Here is a 22,645-nt window from a genome sequence, read left to right on the forward strand (position 1 = left end):
CCTAGTGAGGTGGCTGGGAGCAGTCCGGCTGTTTGCAGAGGGAGCCACTGTTTCCAGCTATTAACAACAAAGCCTATTATTTGCAAGCTCTTACAGCCCAGCAGACAAGAGCACAGCCTCTGGAGGGGACCTCTTGGGCTTGAGTCTCAGCTCGACATTTCCCAGCTGTGTGACTTAGGGCAAGTGCTTCAACCTCTCTGAGCTTGTTTCTCATCTGTGAAATGGAGACCGTAAGAATACTTATCTTGAAGGTTAAGGAACGGTTCCAGATTAAAGCTGACCAAGGGGACAGGACAACCAAACTCAGTATGGGAACTCAGGCTGGGGAAAAAACAAACAAACAACAAAACTATTGCATACAGGACCTTGTTGGGACAGTGGACGAAACTGAATATGAACTGTAGATAAAAGCATTGTGTCAACGTTAAATGACCTGATAACTATTTATAGGGGTCCTTGTTCTTCGGAAACATGCACTGAAATATTTAGGGGTAGAGCGGTACAGCGGAAGCAATCTCCTTCCAAATACTGAAGAGAGACACGTATAGAGACAGATCTTAAAGTGACACAAGACAGCACAAGTAGGCAAATCTACGTGAAAAGTGTAGGGGATTCTTTGTGCTTTTCTTGTAACTTTTCTGAAAGTTTGAAGTTATTTCAAAATGCAAAGTTAAAAAAAATGCGTAATGGACTGAAATGACATTAATTCACGTTACTTAGAATGGTGCCTGGCATTCCCTGTTCACTGTTGCTTTTTATTATCATTAGTCTGGGCAAAGTGTAGCTTATTGTCCCAGTGACCGGTGTTTTTTCCACTTTATAGATGACACACTTGAAGACCAGAGAGGTTAAGTGGTTTGCTCCGGGTCACACAGCAGTAAGTCCAGAGCACTGATAGGAGAACGGCTTACTATTTATTTTGGATTCATTGTCAGAATCTGAAACTATGAGATTCTACACAAAAACCCAGATTTCCAGCTTTATGCCGTGTCACACCCCGGTCCTCCCTCAATCCCGCCCGCAGCCCTAAGCAGTGCGCCTGGCTCTTCCAGAGGGATGCAGAATGGCTGACCCCCCCCTCCCCCGCCGGCCCCATGTCTAGAGTGTTGGAGGGGCTCACTGAAGGTCCCCAGGCTGCAGTCTTCATCTGGGTTGGTGTGTGCGGGTAGGTAGTCAGTTATCCCCTCTGAGCCTCTGGGTCTTCCTCTGGCAGGTGGGGTTTTACCACCTTCCTGGAGGGCGGGCAGAAGGGTCTGGCATGTCAGCCTCAAGCAGGGTGGACTTCTGCGTGGGGCCATGAGGACTGTTCATTCCAGTGTGTGGCCTCCGACGCCCCTGGGTCCCCACCAGCCTGGATGCAGGGTCAGGAGGTACCCGAGAGGCGGATGAAGGAGCAAAGGCAGGAAATGGGCCTGGCTGTCTGGGGGTGGGCGGTGGGGAGGACAAGGCTGGGTGGGCACCGTTTCCATGGCTTTGTAAGTGTGCCTTACAGTCCCAATCTCACAGAGGAGGGAACGGCCCCCATGGGGATGGGTGGGAGGAGTGCACTTGGTGGGTCTCCCCAACAGATGGGGAAACTGAGGCTCAGAGAAGCGATGTGAACTTCAGAGGTCCCACAGCCATGCTGCTTCTGTCTCCTTGGCCAAGGCTCTTTTTACTTTCCCAGGAGAAGGACAAAGTCAGCTCATATCTTCCTTTTACATGGCTTGAATTTTTTATGTTAATTACAGAAAAAATTCACATTATTGAAAAATAAGAAAACTCAAGCAGTAAAGTGAGGAAAAAGACCAGAATCTGTACTCTTGGAAGGAACTCATTAATATACGGGTATATATTCTTCCAGAGGGCTTTTGTTTTGTTTTAAGGACAGGAAAACAAATTGCACACGACAAATGTCTTTCTTGTCCTCTAAGGAAAGTTCCGCCAGCCCAGCGTGCCCCCACGCTTTGTGACTGCAGTCCTCGGGGATCTCAGGCACATCAGGCTGGCCCGGCCTCCTGGCCTCCGGTGCGCCAGCAGACCTGGGGGGTTTCTCCGTCCCCTATTGTTGGACACGTAGGTTGTTCCTGATATTTTTGTGGTTAGAGCGTTCCTCCAAGGGAGCCGGCAGCAAGGGTTTGCACACGCTGGGGATTCTTTGTGTAGCGTAAATGAGGAGGGGTGCACCCCCTGCCCGGCAGACGCAGGTTTGCGGTAGGCAGCGTCTGGGGGCACAGAGGGCGCTCTGCTCCCTCCCGGGAAACTGCTTTGTGGTCAGCAGGTGAGGCGGGGAGGGGCTCCCACCAGGGCTTTGCAGGGCCCTGGCTAGTCCTGGAAGCCTTTAAGCTCCTGTAGGGGTGGCGGGTGGAGGCTGAAGCCAAGGAGGAGGAGTGTGTCTGCCCGGTAAGGGGGTGACAGTGGAGCCTGGGACCCTGCCCACCCCCCTACCCCACCCCCCTGCACAGGGGCCTGAGGTTCCGGTCGGGAGCTCATCCCTTGTGGTCTGGGGGTGGGGCCGGGAGCAGGATTGAATTTGGTTTTGTCGATAAGTTCTAGCTCTGGGACCTGGGGTGCGTGGCTCTCCCTCCCAGGACAGCACATTTCCCATCGGTGGGAAGGGGCTTCCCACGACCCCTTCACTGCTGAGACTCGGACAAGACGCCAGAGTTCTTCCAGGGACCAGGTCTCAGCTTCACTAGGGAAGGATTACAGGGATACAGGGAAGACAGACGTGACCGCCACTGCATACCCATCCCTTAGTGGCCACCGTTTCCAGCTCTTGGCCACCCTGGAGTCCTCCCTTCTCCCCCACACTTTCCCCTCCAGACCTATCGCTTTGTCTGGACAAATTGTAGTATATATTACTGCAAGATAGGGTCATCTCAACAGATGGGGAAGCTGAGGCTCAGAGAAGCGATGTGACACCCCCCCCCGATTATTACCACACCTGAAACCTAGCAATATTCTCTACCATTGTAGCTATCCATTCAGAGTTCAAATTTCCAATCGTTCCATATATATATCAAATATATACATCTATTTTAGTTTTTAAAAATGTGGGTCCAAATAAGGTCTATATAATGAGATTGCACGACATCGTTCCCAAGTCGTCTTTCCTCTGTAGGATTGATAGTCATCCACTCTGTCCCTGGTGCCAAGTTTTTTTTTTTTTTTTAATGTTATTTATTTGAAAGAAAGAACCAGAGAGCACAAGTGGGGAAATGGCAGAGGGAGAAGCAGGCTCCCCGCTGAGTAGGGAGCCTGACACGGGACTTGATCCCAGGACCCCAAGATCATGACCTGAGCCGAAGGCAGATGCCTAACTCAGTGAGCCACCCAGGAGCCCCATTTTGGGGGTTTTCTGAAGCCAGATCCCTTTCCGACAGTAGAGCCCCTTATCACGTGCAACACATTCCTCCTATTGTGAACCTCCGGTGAGTCGGGAGGGGAATCTGGAGGCTTGATATCACTCCGTTTGGATCACACGACAGCAGCTGGAGACAGAGCCGGGCTTACCGGCTTCTGGGAAGTTGGCGTTGTCTGCTCTCATCTCTTGTGTGATGCCTGCGGCCACAGATGTTCAGTGGCTTGAATGTTGTAGCATTTTTAATTATAAACCTTTCCATTTTCTTTCTTTTTTTTTAAAAAGATTTTATTTGACAGACAGCCAGAGAGAGAGGGAACACAAGCAGGGGGAGTGGGAGAGGAAGAAGCAGGCTCCCAGCGGAGGAGCCCGATGCGGGGCTCGATCCCAGAACACCGGGATCACGCCCTGAGCCGAAGGCAGACGCTTAACGACTGAGCCACCCAGGCGCCCCTAAACCTCTCCATTTTCACCTGGTTACAAGGGATGCTGAGTTTGGCACTGGGGGAGAACTTCGTCTCAGGACATTGTTTTTTCTGATTCTTGTTTTTCCTTCATGGTAGTTTTACCTGGTATCTCTTAATAACACGGGTAGTTAATTTTTTTTTTTTTTTTAGAGAAAATTGGAAAATAGTCGTAAATATGAAGATAGGTATGGACATAAAACCATGAAGTTCTACCAACTTAGTGGTAACTCCTAAGATTTGAGTACATCCTTCTAGATTTTTAAAAAAAATTTTATTGGGGGGCGGAGAGCGCACAAGCAGGGGGAGCAGCAGAGGGAGAAGCAGGCTTTCCGCTGATGCGGGGCTCGATCCCAGGACTCTGGGATCCTGGCCTGAGCTGAAGGCGGATGCTTCACCGATCGAGCCACCCAGGAGCCCCTCGATTTTCTTGGGTACAAAAAAAATACACGTCTGTGCTATTGTTAAATGAAGCCGAGCTGGCACTCCACACACTGGTCCGTGGCTGCCGTTTTCATGGTGTGGCATCACTCACGGTGGTGACCCCCTCCCTAGGATCTGCGGGGCGTCGCGTGGCCTTCCCCCCCACCCCTCGGCGGGCCACACCGCAGCTGGGTGTGGGGAAGGACAGGCGGCTGCCGGCGCGGCCCGGCTGCCAAGTTTTTCAAAGGAAATGAGGACTTTTGGTTGGCAGGGCAGCCACTTTCACATCTGTTCTTTTAGGATTCTCCGCTGTTACCCAACACCCTGTGACCCCGGCTGCCCCCGTCCTGGTCCCAAGCCCTGTCTCCCAGGCCTGGCAGAGGCCGGGGCCGGCAGGGTCACGGGAGCCAGCCGCCTGCCCTCCGGTGGGCCGTACCCCCCCCAGGATGCAGGGCAGGGCCGCGGCGGGCGGCGGATTCCCGCAGAGGAGGGGAGGGCTGAGAGCAGCGGGGTTAACAGCCGAGATGCTGTTTCCTTAGCACGTGTTTATTTGGAGTGGCTTTGAGGCTCGCCCCAAGCCGCCCCTCAGGACCACCCCCGAGTAGGAGTTAGGAGGCCCTCGTTCCATCCTGTCACTTGTAACCGGTCGCATGACCCCAGCCAGCCCCTCTCCTCTGGAAAGCCGGTTTTCTGCCCGTGAAGGCGTGAGCCAGAGCGCGTCCATATGTTCCCAGTCTGGGAAAGGAAGGGATCCCGGCCCGGCCCTGAGCCCACAGCCAGGAAGAGATGAAAGCAGGGGCCGGAGGTGAGTTGATGCCTTGGAATGCACCCCCCCCAAGCGTGAAAACTCAGTCTGGAGAGAAGGTGAGTGACGGGGCCCGAGGCCGTGGCTGCCTCACGAGGCCCCCTCCGTGGGGCTCTCACTGCGGCCCTCCTGGCCGCGAGCCTGGAAGAGCGGGGCCAGCGAGGGGCCAGCAACCGGACGCCAGTGCTCAGCTGGCCTGTCTGGACCCCCAGGCGGGCGCGGGAGAGGGGGCACGCAGGCCGCAGGTGGCGCAGAGTGGGTGCCGTGTGTCCGCTCTGTGCGCTCGGGGGGGAATCTGAGTGCAGATCCGTTAGGCGGGAAGGTCGCTGCGGGCTTCTTGAGTGCCTGGTGCCCGGGAGAGGTGGGTCTCCCGAAGGGGAGGGGTGACCCTGGGTCACTCCTGAGCAGGCCAGGGCCGCGGCGGCGAGAGGGAGTCCATCGGCTTGGGACCGGGGCCGAGGGCTTGCGTCCAAGGAGGCTCCGTCGCAGGGCTGGCAGTGTGGTGCGGCCTGAGGGAGGGCCCTCAGCTCCCTGCCACGGAACTGCCCCAGTGTCCTCACGACAGGGTGGCCAGCTCCCCCCAGAGCCAGTGCTCCAAGAGGGGGCGAGGGGGAAGCCACGCTGTCTTTCATGACCTCAGAGTCACACGTTGTGATTTCTGCCGTATTTTGTGGGTCACAAAGAGAGTGTAGGAGGGACATGAACCCCGAGGGTTGTTGGAGGTCATTTGGAGGCTGACTACGCAGTGGCAAAGATGGTGCTGGTAGCTTCTAGGTCCCAGCCTAGCCGGCTGTTGAAATGAGAGCACCTTTTTCCAACTGGATCTCACTGGACCACTTTGGGTCCCATGCCCATTCCTCGGTGGACAGCGGTCTGGTTCCCCACAGGAAGAGGGAGCCGTTACCAGAGTGGACATGTTTGCTGCAGAAGGAGTAGAGCCCTGTAAACCCTCTGTGGAGAGGCCTGTGGCGCTCTGCAGCCCAGAGGCGGTAGTGATGGGACGCTGGGGAAGGCTTCCTGGAAGAGGTGGCATTTATACTTGTTTTGGCAGGATGCGCAGCGTTTTGACCATTCCTGGTGGAGAAGGCTCTGAGTCAAGGTATGGAAGAGTGAGGCATGAAATGTGGGCTCAGGGATGTGCTGGGATCCCTTTCTTTCCCCGGGTGGGGACATATGGACGCACTTAGGCTCAGTCCTTCGTTTAACAGGCAGGAGACTGGGTTTCGAGAGGGCAAGGGACTGGTTGAGGTCATGCAACTGGTCATGAGTTATAGGATAGAATGAGGGCCTCTGATTCCTAATCGGGGAGGATGACAACATGAGTTGTAGGGGTCAGGACTTGACTCAGGAGGCATAGTAAAGCCATGGAAAGCCTTTTTTTTTTTTTTTTTTAGATTTTATTTATTTGTCAGAGAGGGAGACAGCCAGCGAGAGAGGAAACACAAGCAGGGGGAATGGGAGAGGAAGAAGCAGGTTCCCAGCAGAGCAGGGAGCCCGATGCGGGGCTCGATCCCAGGACCCTGGGATCACGACCTGAGCCGAAGGCAGACGCTTAACGACTGAGCCACCCAGGCTCCCCCATGGAAGGCCTTTGACCTGAGTAGTCACGTGGTAGAGCCAGGATCTGGGGTTTGAAACAGAACCCACTCTGTCTGGCCTCCCTTGCCTTCTGGCTTTAACTGAGCACATTCTCTGTGCCTTACACACGTTTCTCACCTAAGCCTCCCAGGCTTCCAAGGAGCCGGGTGGCTTTACAGACAGGGCTCCTGGGCTTCCAGGATCAAGCTTGGCCAGGGTTGCTCCGTGGGGCTCTGACTCTAGTGCTTGTAAGCCTGTTCCTTCCTCGTCCATGGGACGAGGGGCTGGGCTGGCAAATCAGCAGCCTGATTGCTCAGACCTCTCTCAGGGCTCCTCTGGCGTGTGGGGAACCCCCTGACTTTAGGGGAAGGAAAAGATGAGGTGACTGTAGCACAGATGGCGTTTTCCTGCTCACCCCCTGTCCTGGAGACCTGCCTGGAGTCCCAAAGGCATCGGGTGCTGTGGGGTTTCTTCCCGAGGGGAAGGGCTTGACATCTGTTGGCTCAGGGCTTGGCGTTATTTGTCCTTTGGCCGCCTGACAGCTCTGTCTTGTTTCTGTGGTGGTTTTATTCCTTCTTGCCCACTGTTTCGTGGCCTTACCACTTTCTAGCCTGTGGCTCCTGGGTGGGTGAGGTCTCCCTGCCTGGAGCTCTGGTCCACGTAGCTCGTGTCCATGGGTGATTCTCCCAGACCTTTGGGCAGGCCTTGGTGGGCACAGCCTTAGCCTGGGAGCTTGGTCATTGGGGGGCTGTGTCCAAGTCCCGTTTGTGTCCCCAGCACCAGAGAGGGGTCCTGGCCATGGGGAGGAGAGTATAGTGGGATTTTGGAGTTTGAATCCGGGCTCTGCCTTTTCTTAGCTGTGTGTGCTTAGGCAAGTGTGGCCTCTCTGAGCCGCAGCTTCCTGTTTTGCAGAAGGGGCAGCATAGCAGGACCTTCCTCGTGGGGCTGATGGGCAGTTGTGTGAGGCTGTGCTCGATGCCAGCATATAGCTGGTGTCCAGATGCTGATCGTAAGGCTCTCAGCCTGTGCGCACAGGCCCTGCCTGCCGGGACCTTGAACTCTGTGACGGCTGGGGGGTCAGGTGCCCAGGGGCCAGGGCTGGGGGTGCAGCAGGTCAGGAGGGAAGAGCCTGGCCACGGCCTCCTCTGAGGACGGAGCTGAGACGGAGGCCTGGGGGAGGCAGGAGTGTCAGCTGGGAAAACTGGGCTCTGTTCTCTACTTTCTTACCAAACAGTAGGTGTTGCTGTCAGGATAAAAGGTAGGAAGTGACTCCAGGTCCCAGGTCACCTGTTGAACAGGCTCCCTGAGGACCAGGAGGGCCTTTCCTTCCATCCTAGGACGCTTCAGCTCTCTGCTTCCCGGCCCTTCCTAGCCTGCTGCTCCACACTGAGCACCACATGATCCCAATGGGGCAGTCGAGAGTTGGCCAAGCCGAAGGGGCTTGCTTCCTGGCCTCCGGGGCCCAGGGATGCTGGGGTTCTCTGGGGGCTCGAGCTGCTCAGGATAGCAACTCAAGGCATGGGCCTTGGCTTCGGGGCCGCTGTAAAATGGAGAGGCAGCCGAAGAGGCCGGAGGCCTTTGACCTTCCAGAGCTGATCACGACGTGGGTGGGGAAACCGAGGCTCAGGGCCTGCCTGTGAGCGGGGGAGCCAGGATGAGGCTCGGTGCCGGGCCGCTCTCGCCTTTAATGCTCATCAAAGATGCATTTACTCCTGGCCTCCAACCGTCTTCTCGGGGCTTCTAGCGGAGGTTTTGGTGCTTGTTTTATTTTCACTTTTTGAAAAGCGTTCCAGCTTCAAGCTTCCAATTTCCATGAAGTCATTGGAGCCAGGAGCCTGGCCTGATGCCTCTCCCCACTTCTGTTGAGGGCCCCGCTGCAGCTGGGAGAGGCCCCCCTCCCACACCCCCGGAGGCGCCGAGCTCAGGGCTCGGCCTTAGCCTTTGTGCGGCGGCTGCCGTGGAGCAGGAAGTTGTGGGTCCCAGATGTGACTCGCTCTCGGTAGGTAGCCAGCGGCGGAGGCTTCCCATGTGTGCGCCCAGACGCCGGCCGTGGAGGGGCGGGCGTGGGCCGGGCCACCTCCACGCGGGCTCAGACCCCGGGGGCCTGGACGAGAGCCAGGTAAAGGGCCGTGGGGATGGGGCGCCCTGTGTCCTGGCGGCCTGGGCCTGAGGGGAGCGCGGGCTGGGCCTCCCCCACCGGCCGGGGGTGGACAGGGTCTGGGCTGCGGAAGGCGGGGCAGCTCCTGGACTGAGGGCCTGGACAGCTGGTCCCAGGCTTTGCCCAGCCCGACGAGGGGGTGTTGTTAGTTCTGTGGCGGGGTGCTCACTGGGCTCCTTCCACCTGGAATCCCGTCGGCCCTGGACTCTCAGATGTCCACTTTTCTTGGCAAGGTTGTCATTTTACATTTACAAGTACACGCGTCTGAATGACGGTAACAATGAGCGAGGGAAGGGCAGTCGAACTTAGTTTGTTACATTAAAAAGAAAAATAAGCCGAAATACAAACTCTGAAAGTGACCCATGCCCAAGAGACAGAACCAAGATGCCTCAGGAAAATGGAATCAGCTTCCTTTCCCTCCAGCCCCTCCCACCCCGAGGGCCCCGGGGACCGACATGGACCTGTGGGAGTAGGTCCTTCTGGAACATTCTGTGGGCTCTTCCAGACCCAGGCACACAGCAAAGCAGGTGCCTCGTTTCTGTGTCACCACCCGGGCTCAGGACAGCTGGCCCTGGGCGCTTCCTCTCTAGCCAGCCCTTGGGGGAGGGGAGCGGCAGAGGGCTGGGCTGGGCCTCGGTGCTGCAGGGCCCCTGGCCCCCGAGGTCTGGCCGGTGGCCGGAGTCTGGGCTGGCTCTGCTTGGATGGCTGCGTGGCCGTGGGCCATCGGCTACAGACGTGCAGGTGGGCAACTCCAGGATGGCCCACACGAGAGGGACTAGGCCAGCCTTTCTCAGACGGGTGTTCCGGGGTGGGGGGTGTTTAGCCTACGTGGGATAAGCATGTGTAAAATTTGCTAGGTATTTATTTATTTATTTATTTTTATTTTTATTTTTTTTTTAAAGATTTTATTTATTTATTCGACAGAGACAGCCAGCGAGAGAGGGAACACAGCAGGGGGAGTGGGAGAGGAAGAAGCAGGCTCCCAGCGGAGGAGCCTGATGTGGGGCTCGATCCCATAACGCCGGGATCACGCCCTGAGCCGAAGGCAGACGCTTAACCGCTGTGCCACCCAGGCGCCTGCTAGGTATTTATTTTAATGTATCTGAGAAACAGACAAACCTGTAACCAGGACCTCGCGTCTGGGAGTTCATGATGTCCCCTTGCCTGGGACGGGGCTAAAGATACTGAAACGAGAAGTGAGCGGACCTAAGCGGAAGTGTGGAGGGACCAGCTTTGCCGGAAATGCAGCGTCTGCGGGGGGCCGAGTCGGGGAGGGTCTGTTCTGGGAGGGTCTGTTTCTAACCGAGCGGCGGGTCTCCCCACCTCCAGATGGGGGCCTTCTGGGGTTTTCCTGTGGCTTCTGATGTGAGGTGTGGGTGCAGAGGAAGGGTGGCTCTCAGATTGTTCCGGATTCTGGGCCCTCAGAAGGGAAGGTGTGAACTTTGTGGGGGAAGAGTGTCTTGTAGAGTTTGAGTGCAAAGCAGTGGCTGGTTTACCGGCAGCCGGTTCTGGGGGTGGGGAGAGGGGTGGTCTCGAAGGGCCCCTTTGTCGGAGCAGGTCTCAGGGTCTCGAGAGAGGGAGACTTCCTATGAGTCCTGCAGGAATGGGGGTTGGTGCAGGGAGGGACTAGGCAGTGAGTGGTGGGATGGGGCAGGAGGAGGGCCTCTAAACAGGCCAAAGGTGCTTTTTCGAGAGGAGATAAAGGTCAGACTTCATGTTGTGGGGACATGTCCCCCCTTTACAGTTTGTAACTCATGGTTTAACCCATTTCCTGCTCCCCTCACCCCCACCCTGTGCGGTAGATACCCCCCATCCTCTCCTACCCCGTCTACCTGCCGAGAAGACAGGGGCCCAGCAGGGCACTTTCTCCTCCTGGGTCCTACAGCGAGTCCGCCCCCAGGGTGGTCCAGGAGCACACACTTCCTGTCATGGAGGGTCACCAAGTCTGAGGCCTCGAGTGGGGTCAGGACGTGGGGCCTCCTCTTTGGAGAGGCTGGGTGGAGCAAAGCTGAGCCAGGGCTCCGGGTGGCTTTGAAGGGTGAGTAGGGGGTGACCCTCACCTTGAGGAGGGAGGAATCTGGCTCCCCTGAGGGGGGACCCCCACCCCGTGGGTCGGGCCTGACCCTTGTCTGCACGCGCTGCAGGGGAGGCTGGGGCAGGGCTGTCCCGCAGCTGGGCCGTGCCTCCTGGGACATGTGCTGGAGTCCTGCTTCTGCTGGGCCATGGGTGATCCGACCCTCTGGATTTTCCCTGACTTGCCATCCTTCCTCCTGGTGCTCGTTGCGAGGTGACCGGTGGCCCATCCCTAGCGTCCCTCACCTTTCTCGTGTCCTGGAGAAAGAGGGCATGGGACACGTTCACACCGAGCTGATGGCAACTTTCCATCTTCCAGCGCCCAGGCAGCGGCAGGGCTTCTTCCAGCTCGGACTGTTCTGGGGCCGCTGAGGGAGCCACAGAGTGGGTCACGCTGGACGCCCGGGTCAGAGTGGCTGGTTCTAGCCTTTCACGGGTCCGGTCTCAGCGATGGAGGGCAGCAGGTGGTGGGCCTGTCGGGCGTCCAGTGTGTTTGAACAGACTGCATTGCTGCGAGCTGGGGGGTAGTTCGGCTCCGTGAATGAGACCATCATATCTGCACAGCCAGAGAGGCAGGGGTCTTCTGGAGGTCATCGGGTCCAGCCCCCTGCCCCCGGGCCCCACTCGGCCTGCTTCATGGGACGTAAGCCAGGTTATTTGAGCCCGTCTGGCATCTGTAAAATGGGTGGCTCATGGTCCCCCACGTATCAGGTGGTTATAGGCTTAAACAGGGTGACACGTTGTATCTGGCACCGCAGAGCCACGACTCGAGGGGAGGTGTTATCGTGGTCTGTCCTGCTTCGGGTGGCAGGGAGGACATGGCCCGGGGAGGGAACCAGGGAGGTCAGGATGGGCAGGGCTGGGTGAGGGGCCTCCCTGGCAGCCTGCAGCCCTTGGGCTCATGGCTGGCTCACGTCTGTGAAGTGGCCGTGCCCAGGCAGGTGGCCAGGAAAGCCACATATGCCTGGAAAACTCTTCCTAGGTGTCTGAGACCAGTGCCCCGAGGTCTGGAGTCTCCCCCGTGGTGGCCGGGGCCCTCCAGTCCACTCCCCTGCCCGGGTGGCCCTCCAGCTCTGCCCCCCTCCCCCAGCTTGCAGACTCTCCACTCACCCACTAGGGCTCCTCCCACCCCCAGCCCCCAGGGAGGGTGACAGGGTGCCCACCTGATGGCCATGGGCATCTGGCTCTAGCTGCCGCTGTCCCCGGATCTCACAGCCACGTCAGGCCTGGGGTGTTGCCCGATCCTGGGTGCTAACCTGGGCTGGAGCACCTTCCTTTCCTGATTTTCCCCCCCACAAGCCCTCCAGATGTTGGGGTGGGGTGGGGGTGAGCCTTGGGTCAGAAGTGGGCTCAGTTCCTCTTTCGTGGCCTTTCTCCCACGACACTGGATTGTCCCTTCTCCTGACACCGGCTGGTCCCATCGACGGGTCTCTTTCTCGGGCACCGTCCAAGTACCAGCCAAGTGCTGTGCAGGGAGGAGAAAGCTGAGCCGATCCTGCTGTCCACGTGGGGTGGGAGGGCGGCCCTGCGGCCCTGGAGAAGGGGCCGGCGGGCTTCCCGGGTTCCTCTGACACGTGCTGGACCAGTTCTCCTGTCTAGTGTCATGTTCGAACCCCTTCTTCTGGCTTCTGGGGTCCTCTGGTCCCGGCCTCCCCTCCCAGTGCGGTCCTACCTCTGGGGACCCACTGTGCACTCCGGCTGGACCCCCGACTCGGTCAGCACCCTGCCTGCCTCACTCCTGCCCTTTGCTCAAGTAGCCCCTCTGCTTACTGCTTCCCTACCTCACATCCATCCTGGCTTGGGTCACCCATTTGAGGGCTCCCCCTCCAGGGGTCCTCAAGCTTGGGAGAAGAGGGGACTTGAGTGGTCTGCTCCGGAGTCAGTGACTTGGCAGCTTTCCCCGCTGCCCCCCTCAGCTCTGTGGTGATCCCCTTCTCGGTGCTGGTGCCAGGGGACACCAGGGACACCCTCCTCTCTCCATCTTCCCCGCTATGCCCCTGTCTGTACCCCTCCCCACCTTGACCATTGGAGGGAATTACCTGTGACTGTCTCAAGGGAAAAGAAACAAATTGAGATCGTCGTTGCGGGTACCCCGATTCGCAGACATATGTGGCCCCTAAGGCTCACCTCCTCCCACTTCCTCCTGTGCCAGGCTGGAGGTGAGGGGGGTGGGAGCGCTCAAGACCGAGGGGGGAGCTCGTGCCCCCCTGGGGCTCGCAGCACAGCAGGCTTGGCTGTGCGCATAGTAGGCCATGCCACCCCTCACCCCTCCGGACCCAGAATACGCTTGTGGGGACCTCTGTCTTCCAGGATCCAAACCCTTGTCATCCCCTCCAGGGGCCTTTCCTGCCCCCGGAGGTAGCTCAGTGTCCCCCCCCCACGGCTGACTCGGGTCGATGGTTCGATGGTTCCTGGTGTCACTGGCCGGCTGAGCAGGGAGAGGCCCCGGGCGCTTGGGTCACAGCCCCTTCCCGCACAGGTGGGGAGACTGAGCCCCACGGGCCCCACAGTTTTGGGACAGTGCGCGTTTTCCTGCCCAGAGCTGTGGGGGAGGCACATCTCCCCTGGTCTCGCTAAGTGGCGGGGATGGACATGGATGAGGGGCCACGTGCCCCCTCCTCCTAGCCTCAGTCTCCCCATCTCTGCAGCAGGCAGGCTGACTCCACTCCACGTCTCCCCGCCCATGTGGCTCTGCCCGTCCCTGCTCCCTCCCACACCTGTCTCCCTCGGGCCCATCTGGGGGGGAGCTGTTTGAAGTCAGCTGGAGGTTCTGCTTTAATGGGGGACTCAGGCTAATGGGGAAGCGGCCTTTTTTGAAACCCCAGACTCCCCGGAGCCCCGCTGCCCATGCCAAGGCCCCCTGGGGAGGGGGGGGCCTAGTGTCAGGCAGTGCCTGGGGCAGGGGCCAGCACTTCGATATCCCCTGCTTTTGGGCAGGGGAGCCAGGGAAGGGCTGCCCTTGGGGGGGCTGTCAGGACATCAGGCTGAGACCCCTGGGACTTCGTAACCCCCAGTACCTGCTGATATCAAGGTTTCTCCGGCTGGGGTGACCCCACATGATGGGACTCCCCGTGTCCTAGCCTCTGAAGCTGCGGAGCGTCTTTGAGTGAGGTAACAGGCCCAGAGAGGTTAATTCACGTGCCCACGGTCACACAGCTGCTCTGAGGTTTGGTCCCTGCGGCTCTGCTCTCCACCGTGAGGCTTTCCTGCCTGCCCGACTCGCAGCCTGAGGTGCTCCCTTGCCCACCCGCGTGGTTCTCTACCTCGTGGGGCTCACTCATTGCATGGGTCTCCTTTCCCCCGCCAGCACGAGCTCTCCAGGGGACCTTGCTCGCTGTGGCCTCTGCGTGTCATGCGGTCTGGGGCGTGGGCAGGGGCCCAGGGGGCACGGGTAGGATGGAGGTGCACGGGCCCCAAGGGGGAGTCTGCTCTCCTGTGGTTGAAACAACACAGCAAGATTGGCCCCCTAAAGTGTGTGAAGCTTCTGGATTTAGGGGGAAGTTTTATGGCCATGAGGTCACTTCACTGCCAGAATAGGCCAGGGGGCCAGGGACATTTTTATCCCCACTGCTCAGGTGAGAAACCAAGGCTGAGGGGCAGGTGACCTGCCTGAGGTCCCGTGAACAGAAGCAGGGTCACCAGGTTTGGGCCCAGCCCCTGAATGCCCGTTCGATACCCACTGTATTTGTCTCAGTCCGTGGAGTTTGGGTTTTAAGTGTCCCTTCTGTGGCAGCCAGCGGTTGGAGTTTGGAAGCTGGGCAGCGTGTAGCCGGACATCAGCCTTGTGCTGAGTGTGTCACATAGCCAGGCAGGGACAGGCCAGGTGCCCTGTGTCTCGAGGGGCAGTGCAGGCGCTGGGGAAGCAGAGGCAGGCAACGAATCCAGATTAGGAGGGAACTGGGCGGCCCTCCTGGGGGAGGTGGCAGCTGAGCCCGACTCTGAAGTGTTGGGCAGGAGTTTGCTAGGCAGAAGGGGTTTTCGGGGGTGGGGAGGTAGGCGGTGCTTTTAGGCGGCCAGCGCCTGGAGACAAAAGGGTGGGGCTTGTTTGGGGAACCGAAATAAGTCCAATCATGCACTTACAAAGAAGCCTCTGGAAGCCCCGGAGGAGTTTTTTGGCCAGGGGGTGAGCAGGACTGGGCTCCGTGTTCTTGGGGTCCCGGACAGGTGCGAGAAGCCGTGGCTGGCTACCCCACGGGGAGGCTTGTGTTTGGGGGTACATGGGGCTCCATCACCGTGGCTTCCTGCGCCCTGCCGGAGCCTGGTTCTGAAAAGAGTTTGTGGAAGGGAGGAGGAAGTGGCCAGGAACAGGGGCTTAGCTATGGGGAGGGCCTCCTGAGCCCCAGTGTGGGTGCAGCTCCAGAGGCCAGGCGGTGGTTTGGTGGGCGGCGGGGAGGTCAGCGGGAACTGACTGCTTCCCTGGCAGAAGGGCTCTTCCAGGCTCTGGGCTGGGCTTCACCAGGCAGTCCCCCTGCCCATCTCGTGCCCCCTTGGCCTCACTCAGGTTCTCGGGAAGCCTTGAGAAAGTGGGGTCTCAGCACCTTGGATTAGGGCTGGGCACTCTGGTGGCTGGTCTGGGGGTGGTCTGTGCACTAGGCAGTGGCTTTGGGGGCCCGGAGCAGACAGTGATGTTGTGCTGGGCTCCATGGATGGCCTGGGGCGGCCGTGGCATGGCCTGCTGTTTTGCTTTGTTTTGTTTTAAGATTTTATTTATTTATTTGACAGAGAGACAGGGAGAGAGGGAGCACAAGCAGGGGGAGTGGGAGAGGAAGAAGCAGGCTCCCAGCGGAGGAGCCTGATGCGGGGCTCGATCCCGGAACACGGGGATCACGCCCTGAGCCGAAGGCAGACGCTTAACGGCTGAGTCACCCAGGCGCCCCTGGCCTGCTGTGATCTGGGTGGGGGTGTCTTCCCATCTCGTTTTCCCGCTGACCTCTCTCTGGCCAGCTTCTCTGCTTATCTGAGTGGGAGAAGATGAGAGGCTGAGCTCGGACTATAGCCTGGGTCTCCTGACATTCAGCTCAGGGTTCTGTACCCCGCACTGCTTTGCTTCTGGCAGGTGGGGAAATTGAGGCAGGCGGGCTACTTCCGTGCATTGCCTTCCGTGCATTGCCAGAGAGGCAGGAAGTGCAACAGGGGGATCTTTTCCTGGTTGGTATTTAGAGCCTTTTCTTGCTTTCTCATCTTCAGGGCTGATGGCTTCCCCAGCTGAAAACTGCCTGAGGGCAGGGACTGTATGCATGCCCAGGCCTTCCCTCCCCTCTTCTCCTCATTCCTACCCTGGAGGCCAAGCTTAAGGCTGCTTCCCTTGCCTGCAAGCAGGTGCACTGGCTTGTCCTCCACTGTGTGTCCATCCAGCCCAACCCAGGGTAAGGTGGAGGTGGTAGAGTAGGGCTCCCGGCCTGAGACAGCTCCCCAGGTGGTCAGAAAAGGGGAGGACAGTGCCCTCTCTGGGCCACCACTGCCCGAGGAGCTCTGAACTCCATGGTCAGCATTCCCCAAAAGGAGTTGATTGGAGATGAATGCAAAAAGAGCCCCCTGAACCAAAAAGACTGGGAGATGTTTAGCTGTGTTTAACGCAACAGGTTTCTTTCCTGCAGGACTTGTCAGAGCCTTTAATTGCTAATGTGTACAGGAAATCTTTAAAGGAGGAGGGGAATGTCAAACTCTGCACTGCTGGTGACCAGAAACCAGTGTGGGTGGGTGTGACCATGTGCGTGTAGCTTTTCGTGGCTCTGGTGATGGAAATGCCGACCGCGGGTTAAGAAAGAGCTGAGCCTTGGAGTGGGGCAGGTCTGGGTTTAAATTCCAGCTCTCCTGCTTCCCAGCCAGGGGGCTTTGGGCAAGTGGGTTAAGATTCCAGAGTCTGCCCCTGGCTGGAAATAGAGTGAGAGTGATGCCACCCCCACCCTGGGGGGCAGGCTGAACGGGCCCTGCCCTCCCCTTTGGGTTCAGAGGTTGCAGAACGTGTCCTGAGGGCAGACATTATGCTTTCTCTCCTGGAAACAGGCCTGCAAGGCTTGGAGTGAGGCCCTGGTTCTGCTTGGGATGCCAGAGGGCAGTTCCCTCTGGACCCAGGATTCCCCCACCTCCCCCTGAGCCCAGGTTGGGCGGACGGCCTCTCCCTCGAGGCCCGGCTGGGCACCCCATGGGGGTGTCAGCCCCTCTTACTGCTCAGAGCCCCCAGGAGCAGTTGTTAGGTGTGACCACTTTTAGGCCAGGCCACTCCCAGGGCCGAGTGGGGGGGGGGGAAGAGGCAGGTTCCCTGCCTACTCCCTCCCAGACCTCTCTGGCCTTCCTGTCAACTTGGTACTTGTCATCTCGACTTGGGTGCGCCGTGCCAGGTGCAGCTTCGGTACCCCGCCTGCGTTACCCCCTAGAATCCTCTCAAAGCCCCGCGTGGTTGGGACATTATTCTCCCTTTTTTCAAATGAGGGAACTGAGGCACAGAAAGGGAAAGTAACTTTCTCAGGGCTGTGCAACTGAGACGAGATGGGCCCGAGGTGTGTGTGTGTGTGTGTGTGTGTGTTTTAAAAAGTTCTGTTTTTTATATATTCACATCCATACTTATATATATTCTCTCTCTCTCTCTCTCTCTCTCACACACACACACACACCATTACACACGCCAGGAGCACGTCTTTCTATGTCAGTATATATGTCACCTTGATTATCAGTTACCTTCTAGTGCCCTTGAATTTTTCCAGTAGAGTCTTTATTTTTTAGTTCATTTTTTAAAAAGTTTATATCTTTTAGTAATCTCTACCTCCCTAACATGGGGCTCAAACTCACGACCCCAAGATCAAGAGTCACATGCTCTCCAGACTGAGGCAGCCAGGCACCCCAAGTTTTTAGTTGATTTATTTTTTAAAAGAGTTATTTTTAGAGAGAGTGTGTGAGAGCGTGTGTGCGCAGGGGGGAGGGGCAGAGGGAGAGGGAGAGAGAAGCTCTAAGCTCAGCATAGAGCCTGACACAGGGTTTGATCCCATGACCCTGAGGTCAGGACCTGAGCCAAAACCAAGAAGGGGACGCTTAACCAACTGAGCCACCCAGGGGCCCCTCGCTTATTTTTAAAAGCACTTTATTGAGGTTTGATTGACAGACAAAAGGCTGTGTATTTAATGTCTACAACTTGACGAGCTGGAGAGAAGTATTCACCTGTGAAACGTCATCACAATCTATGCCATAAACCGGTCCCTCAGCCCCAGAAGTTTCCTCCTGCTCTCTCTATTGTTATGGTCAGTGTGCTAAGAGCCCTTAACCTAAGGTCTACCCTTGTAGGAAAAATTTCGAGAATACAGTACAGTATTATGAACGGCACTATGCATACGATAGATCTCACATTTTGTATTAAGAATTTTTTTAAAAGATTTTATTTATTTTAGAGGGAGAGAGCGCACACGGGGGGAAGAGCGGAGGGAGTGGGAGAAGCAGACTCCACACTGAGTGCAGAGCCCGACACAGGGCTCGATCCCACAACCCTGAGATCATGACCTGAGCCGAAATCAAGAGTCGGACACTCAACCGACCGAGCCCCAATTAAGAACTTTTTAATTGCACCAGCTACGTTATGGCAATAGAAACGAACTGAAGATTCATTTGCTCCGTCAAAGCAGTTTTGGCTGTCCCGTGTCCCGGCTCAGGCGTCACCCATTCCAGACACTACTGTTGCCCCGGGACGGCAGAGTTCCACCTGCCGCACCCTTGTTGACAGCTGCATAGTATTCCACAGTAAGGCTCCGTTGTGATTTATTTCACCAGCTCCTAATGGGTGGATACATCGCCTTCCTTTGCTGTTGTAAGTAACCTTGCAATGAACAGTCTTGTCCGTGTGTCGCTGTACACATGTGAGAGTGTTTGTGAGAGAGGTGACTTGAAGGAGATCGGCTACATCAAAGGTTCGTGCATGAGTGTTTTTGTTACATCTGAGTAAGTTGCCCTCCCCAGAGGTTGCGCTGAATCATACTCCCACCGAGGCTGAGTGTGAGCACCTGTTTTGCCGCCGCCTGTGAATGCCCTATAAATACTTTGATCTTTGCCTATCAGAGAGGTAAAAATGATTTTTTGTAGCGGTTTTAATTTGTATTTCTTATTATGGGTGAGGTCAGCTTCTTTCTAAATGTTTAACAGCCATTTGTATTGCCTCTCTGTGCACTCTCTATCCACACCCTTCTCCCATGTTTCTATTGGGTTATTGGTCTTTTTCTTGTTGATCTGTGGGAGCTTTTTACATATGGGGGAGATTAGCTCCTTATGATAAGAATTGCAAATGGTTCCTGAATTTCTTCTTTTTTATCTTTTGATTTTGCTCTTAATAGCTTTTATGATGCAGTAGATTTTTAAAGATGTAGTTGAGTTGATCAGTCTTTTCATTGTGGCTTTTAGGTTTTGTGTCAGGTTAGCGAGGACTTAGCTGCTCCAGCATCATAGAAGAACGCTTTCTCAGTTTCTTGCTCTCTTATCTTGGTGTAAATGACGAATCCAGTGTGCTCTCTCTCTCCTCTGGGTTTTGCTGCCTAGCCAAGTCGTTATATCCTTCTTGCCCCCCTCCAGTTCAGGGGTTACTCTGGGTTTTATCTGCCTGTGGGTGTGTGAAAGGATCTCTTCGCTTACCTCCCAACCCCATGCATGCCTCCTCACCTTTGCACCTACTGTCTGGCTGGGGCCCTGGGCAAAGCACGAAGTCAGTGGGAAGACCACTGTCCTGCCACCCTGGGCGGGACTAGCACCAGGTGAGGTCCCTGAAGGCTGGCCAGACTACCCCTTTCTGTCCTTCCTTACCATGGGGAGAGAGATCAGAAATGTGTTGAATGTGGGCCTGAAAGGGTTGTCATTTTAAAGGGGGGAACGTAGTGAGGGGAGTGCTTAAACGAATGAATCACTAATGGTGGAATTTCAGGCAAGAGCCAGTTAATTAGTCAGTTAACAAGCACTGTTGCCTGGACACCTGTGTGCAGACACCCAGCAGAGGGAGGCACGGAGGCCTCTGCCTTCTGGGAACTTGTGCCTGGAACGTAGTTTCTTCTTGGCATCTGGCCTGGTGCCTGGTACATTGAAGATGCTAGTGCCCAACGTTAAAGGAGTGAAGGCGTGGCTCTCTCTGAAGATGAATGACTGACTGAATGAATGGACGAATTTTCCCCGGGCCGTCACCAACCATCATTAGAACTGGCACATGAGCTCGAGAAGTAGGTTTACTATCCCTGGCAGCTGAGCCCTGGAGGTAAGGGGCAAAGGAGTATTTGTGTTTTAAAGGAGGGACGGGCTAGGCCAAGGCTGAATCCAGAGGAGAAGTGGGAGGAATTTCAGGTACAAAGAATAATCCCTATCCTACCCCACCCTTAGAATTAGCCCTCTGGGGCCAGGTGACAACACCCAGGCTACCCCTTCAGCTCGTCATCCTCGTTTTATGACTCACACTCCACGCCCAGCCCTGCCCAGTGCCGGGCCTCAGAGGTCTGACAGAACCATTCCTGTGCAAGAAGGAAAATCCGAGGCCCAGATGGGGCAAAGGACTTGCCCAGGGTTATCGAGCAGGTTGGTGGCAGAGCTGGGACTGGAACATAGGTGCTGGACCCCAAGACTGATGGGGAGCCTGTGGTCCCCGGGAGCTGGCTGGAGTCAGCCTGGGGGTCCTGGGAGAGCATGGCGGGGAGTGGGGCTGGCTGGGAGCTCGCGGCACTAGGGGACTTTGACCTTTGCCCCTGCCTCATGGCCTTGTGGGCTGTCACCAGGAGGTGGCGAGATGAAGTAGACCGTTCTTGGGGGGCCCTGCCTGCTTCATGCTTCTGTCTCTCCCATTGGGACCCCGTGGTTGGGCTTCCTGAACTCTGGAAACCGAGCCTCCTTTCTGGGCTCATCAGCTGTTTTGTCCCACAAACATGTTGGCCATCATGACCTGCACCTCACTCGTCCCGCGACTTGGGTGTCCGCACCCCCTGTTTACTGAGGAGAACTGAGGCCCAGAGGGTGAGCGCCCGGGACTCACAGCCCCGGGAGCAGAGCCGGGGTTTGAACCCGCACCTCCTCCCGCTCTTCTGAGGGAGACCCTTTCCTCACGTTGTCACCTTCTTCTGCCCTAATGGCCTCTCCCTCCTCCTTCCAGAGCTGCCCTGCTTGCTTTCCCCCGCCTTTTCTGCCTGGTTCGGGATTCCAGCTGGTTGGCTCATCAGGGCGTCCGTCCGTCCATTTGTCTTTCCTTCCACCTGTTCCACAAGCAATTGCCAGGGCTGCGCTGTGGGCCACAGACACACATCCTTCCATGACGGTTCCGTGCGGCAGGTGCTGGGATGTCTGACACGTGGGGACCATGGACAGGAGTCTGGGCAGGCCTCCCCAGATGGGGTCGGAGGTCAGGCCCTGTGCGAGCAGAGGTGTGGAGAGGCCCAAGGGCCCTGGGCTCTGGGGAGCAGAGAGGCTGGTGTTGGGGGAGGGGACGGGGTTTCTTGGGTGCTCATTTGGGCTAGGACTGTGCTGAGCCGAGCAGCCTCGGGCTCTCCTTCGCAAAACTCAGGGTCTCCTGAGGGAGATGCCTTAACAGGAGACCCCCTCAGCCAATAACGACCTGCTCGTGACCCAGCCCGTGGAGGGGGCCGAGTGCGGGGCCAGCCCAGGAGCCGAGACAACGTGGGTTCTGGGCTGTAGCCGCATGGGCCCCAGGCAGGCCTGAGGGCAGGGACTGGGCCCAAGGGGCCGGGGTGGGGCCTTTCCTTGGGCCTGCCTGCCCCTCCCGCACACCCCAAAGCCCCCACTTCCTCTTTTTGAGGCCACCCGGGCCCCAGGCCCCGTGCAGCTCCGGGCCCTGCGGAGCTGGGCCAGAGGAAGCCAGGTTGGGATTCCTGCCAGAGCCACTTGGGTGAGGTAGTGGGTGCCCTGTCTGTGTCTGTGAAAGCTGGGGGTGGTCTAGAACTCTCCAAGGGGGGGGTGGTAGCGCCGGGGGTGCTGCTGGATCAGCCAGTTCTGCTGGGGAAGGATTTCGTGAGCACCCCCAAGGGCCTGGTCCTGCACTCCTAATATGAGGTCCTAGCTCACTATTTCTGGCTGCGGAACCCAGAACCCGCCAGTCAGTGTTTGGCAAGGAGACTACAGTCCTGCCTCGGTTGCAGGGAAGGGAGGACCGGGTATGTGTAGGTAGCTCTGAGGACTTCCTGGAGGAAGTGGGGCTCCTGGATCTTGCTGGCTCAGAGCAGGCGTCCTGACATGGCTGTCTGACCTTGTTTCTGGAAGGCAGAGGGAGGTACCTTGACGAGACCACTTTGTTTCCCACCCTCTGTCCTAGGTCTTGAGAGGGGAGGGCAGGGAGGGGTTGGCATTTTGAGATGTTATGGGCTCTGCGGATGTCAGCACCATGAGGGTGTCGAGCAGGACGAGAGGTGACCTGTGTTCACAACCTGGCTCTCTTTTGCTAGCTCTGTGACCTCAGGAAAATGACTGAACCTCTCTGTGTTCCCACATCCATAAAGGGAAGCAGTAGTCCTCCTCCCCTGCAGGGCAGGGGTGCGAAGTTAGAGTCCGTGGCACTGGGCACGCGGTAGGCACTCACTAGATTCTGTTTATGGCGTCGCCGGCCCCATGCTAGCGCGGGACATGGGGCTGCAGGAGTGCACAGCCCACCAGCAGCGCTTTGGGGGGTGAGGCTGATCCCCTTGGCCTCTATTTCTACCTGAACATGCCCCTGGGCTCCCCGATTCCTCCTGTAGTGGGGAGTCTCTGGAGGCCACTGGAGAAGATGTGGGGCGTCCCCTTGCCCCAGCCTCCTGCTGCCCTAGGTCCTGAGCAGGACGTGTGGCCCTGGGCTGTGGAGT

At 57.3% G+C, this 22,645-nt stretch overlaps 1 protein-coding gene across 9 annotated transcripts in view; it reads left to right on the top strand.

Moving 5' to 3' along the window:
• Positions 1 to 22,645, top strand: part of ADCY7 (adenylate cyclase 7) — a 54,836-nt gene that overhangs the window by 3,374 nt on the left and 28,817 nt on the right. For 4 of the 9 annotated variants that reach the window (XM_045806744.2, XM_045806750.2, XM_045806752.2 and 1 more), the window contains exon 1: positions 14,904 to 15,008. The exons of 1 other annotated variant lie outside the window; for it this stretch is intronic. The gene's annotated coding sequence lies outside the window, so the exon portion shown is untranslated. Of the gene's footprint in view, positions 1 to 8,483; positions 8,733 to 9,695; positions 9,856 to 14,903; positions 15,009 to 22,645 lie in introns of those variants that run through there. 4 more of the 9 variants (XM_087870412.1, XM_087870414.1, XM_045806747.2 and 1 more) reach the window with 4 other exon arrangements.

The sequence above is a fragment of the Ursus americanus genome, chromosome 21, assembly GCF_024610735.1.
Source record: "Ursus americanus isolate L20-20 chromosome 21, mUrsAme1.1.p, whole genome shotgun sequence".
Classification (NCBI taxonomy): domain Eukaryota; kingdom Metazoa; phylum Chordata; class Mammalia; order Carnivora; family Ursidae; genus Ursus; species Ursus americanus.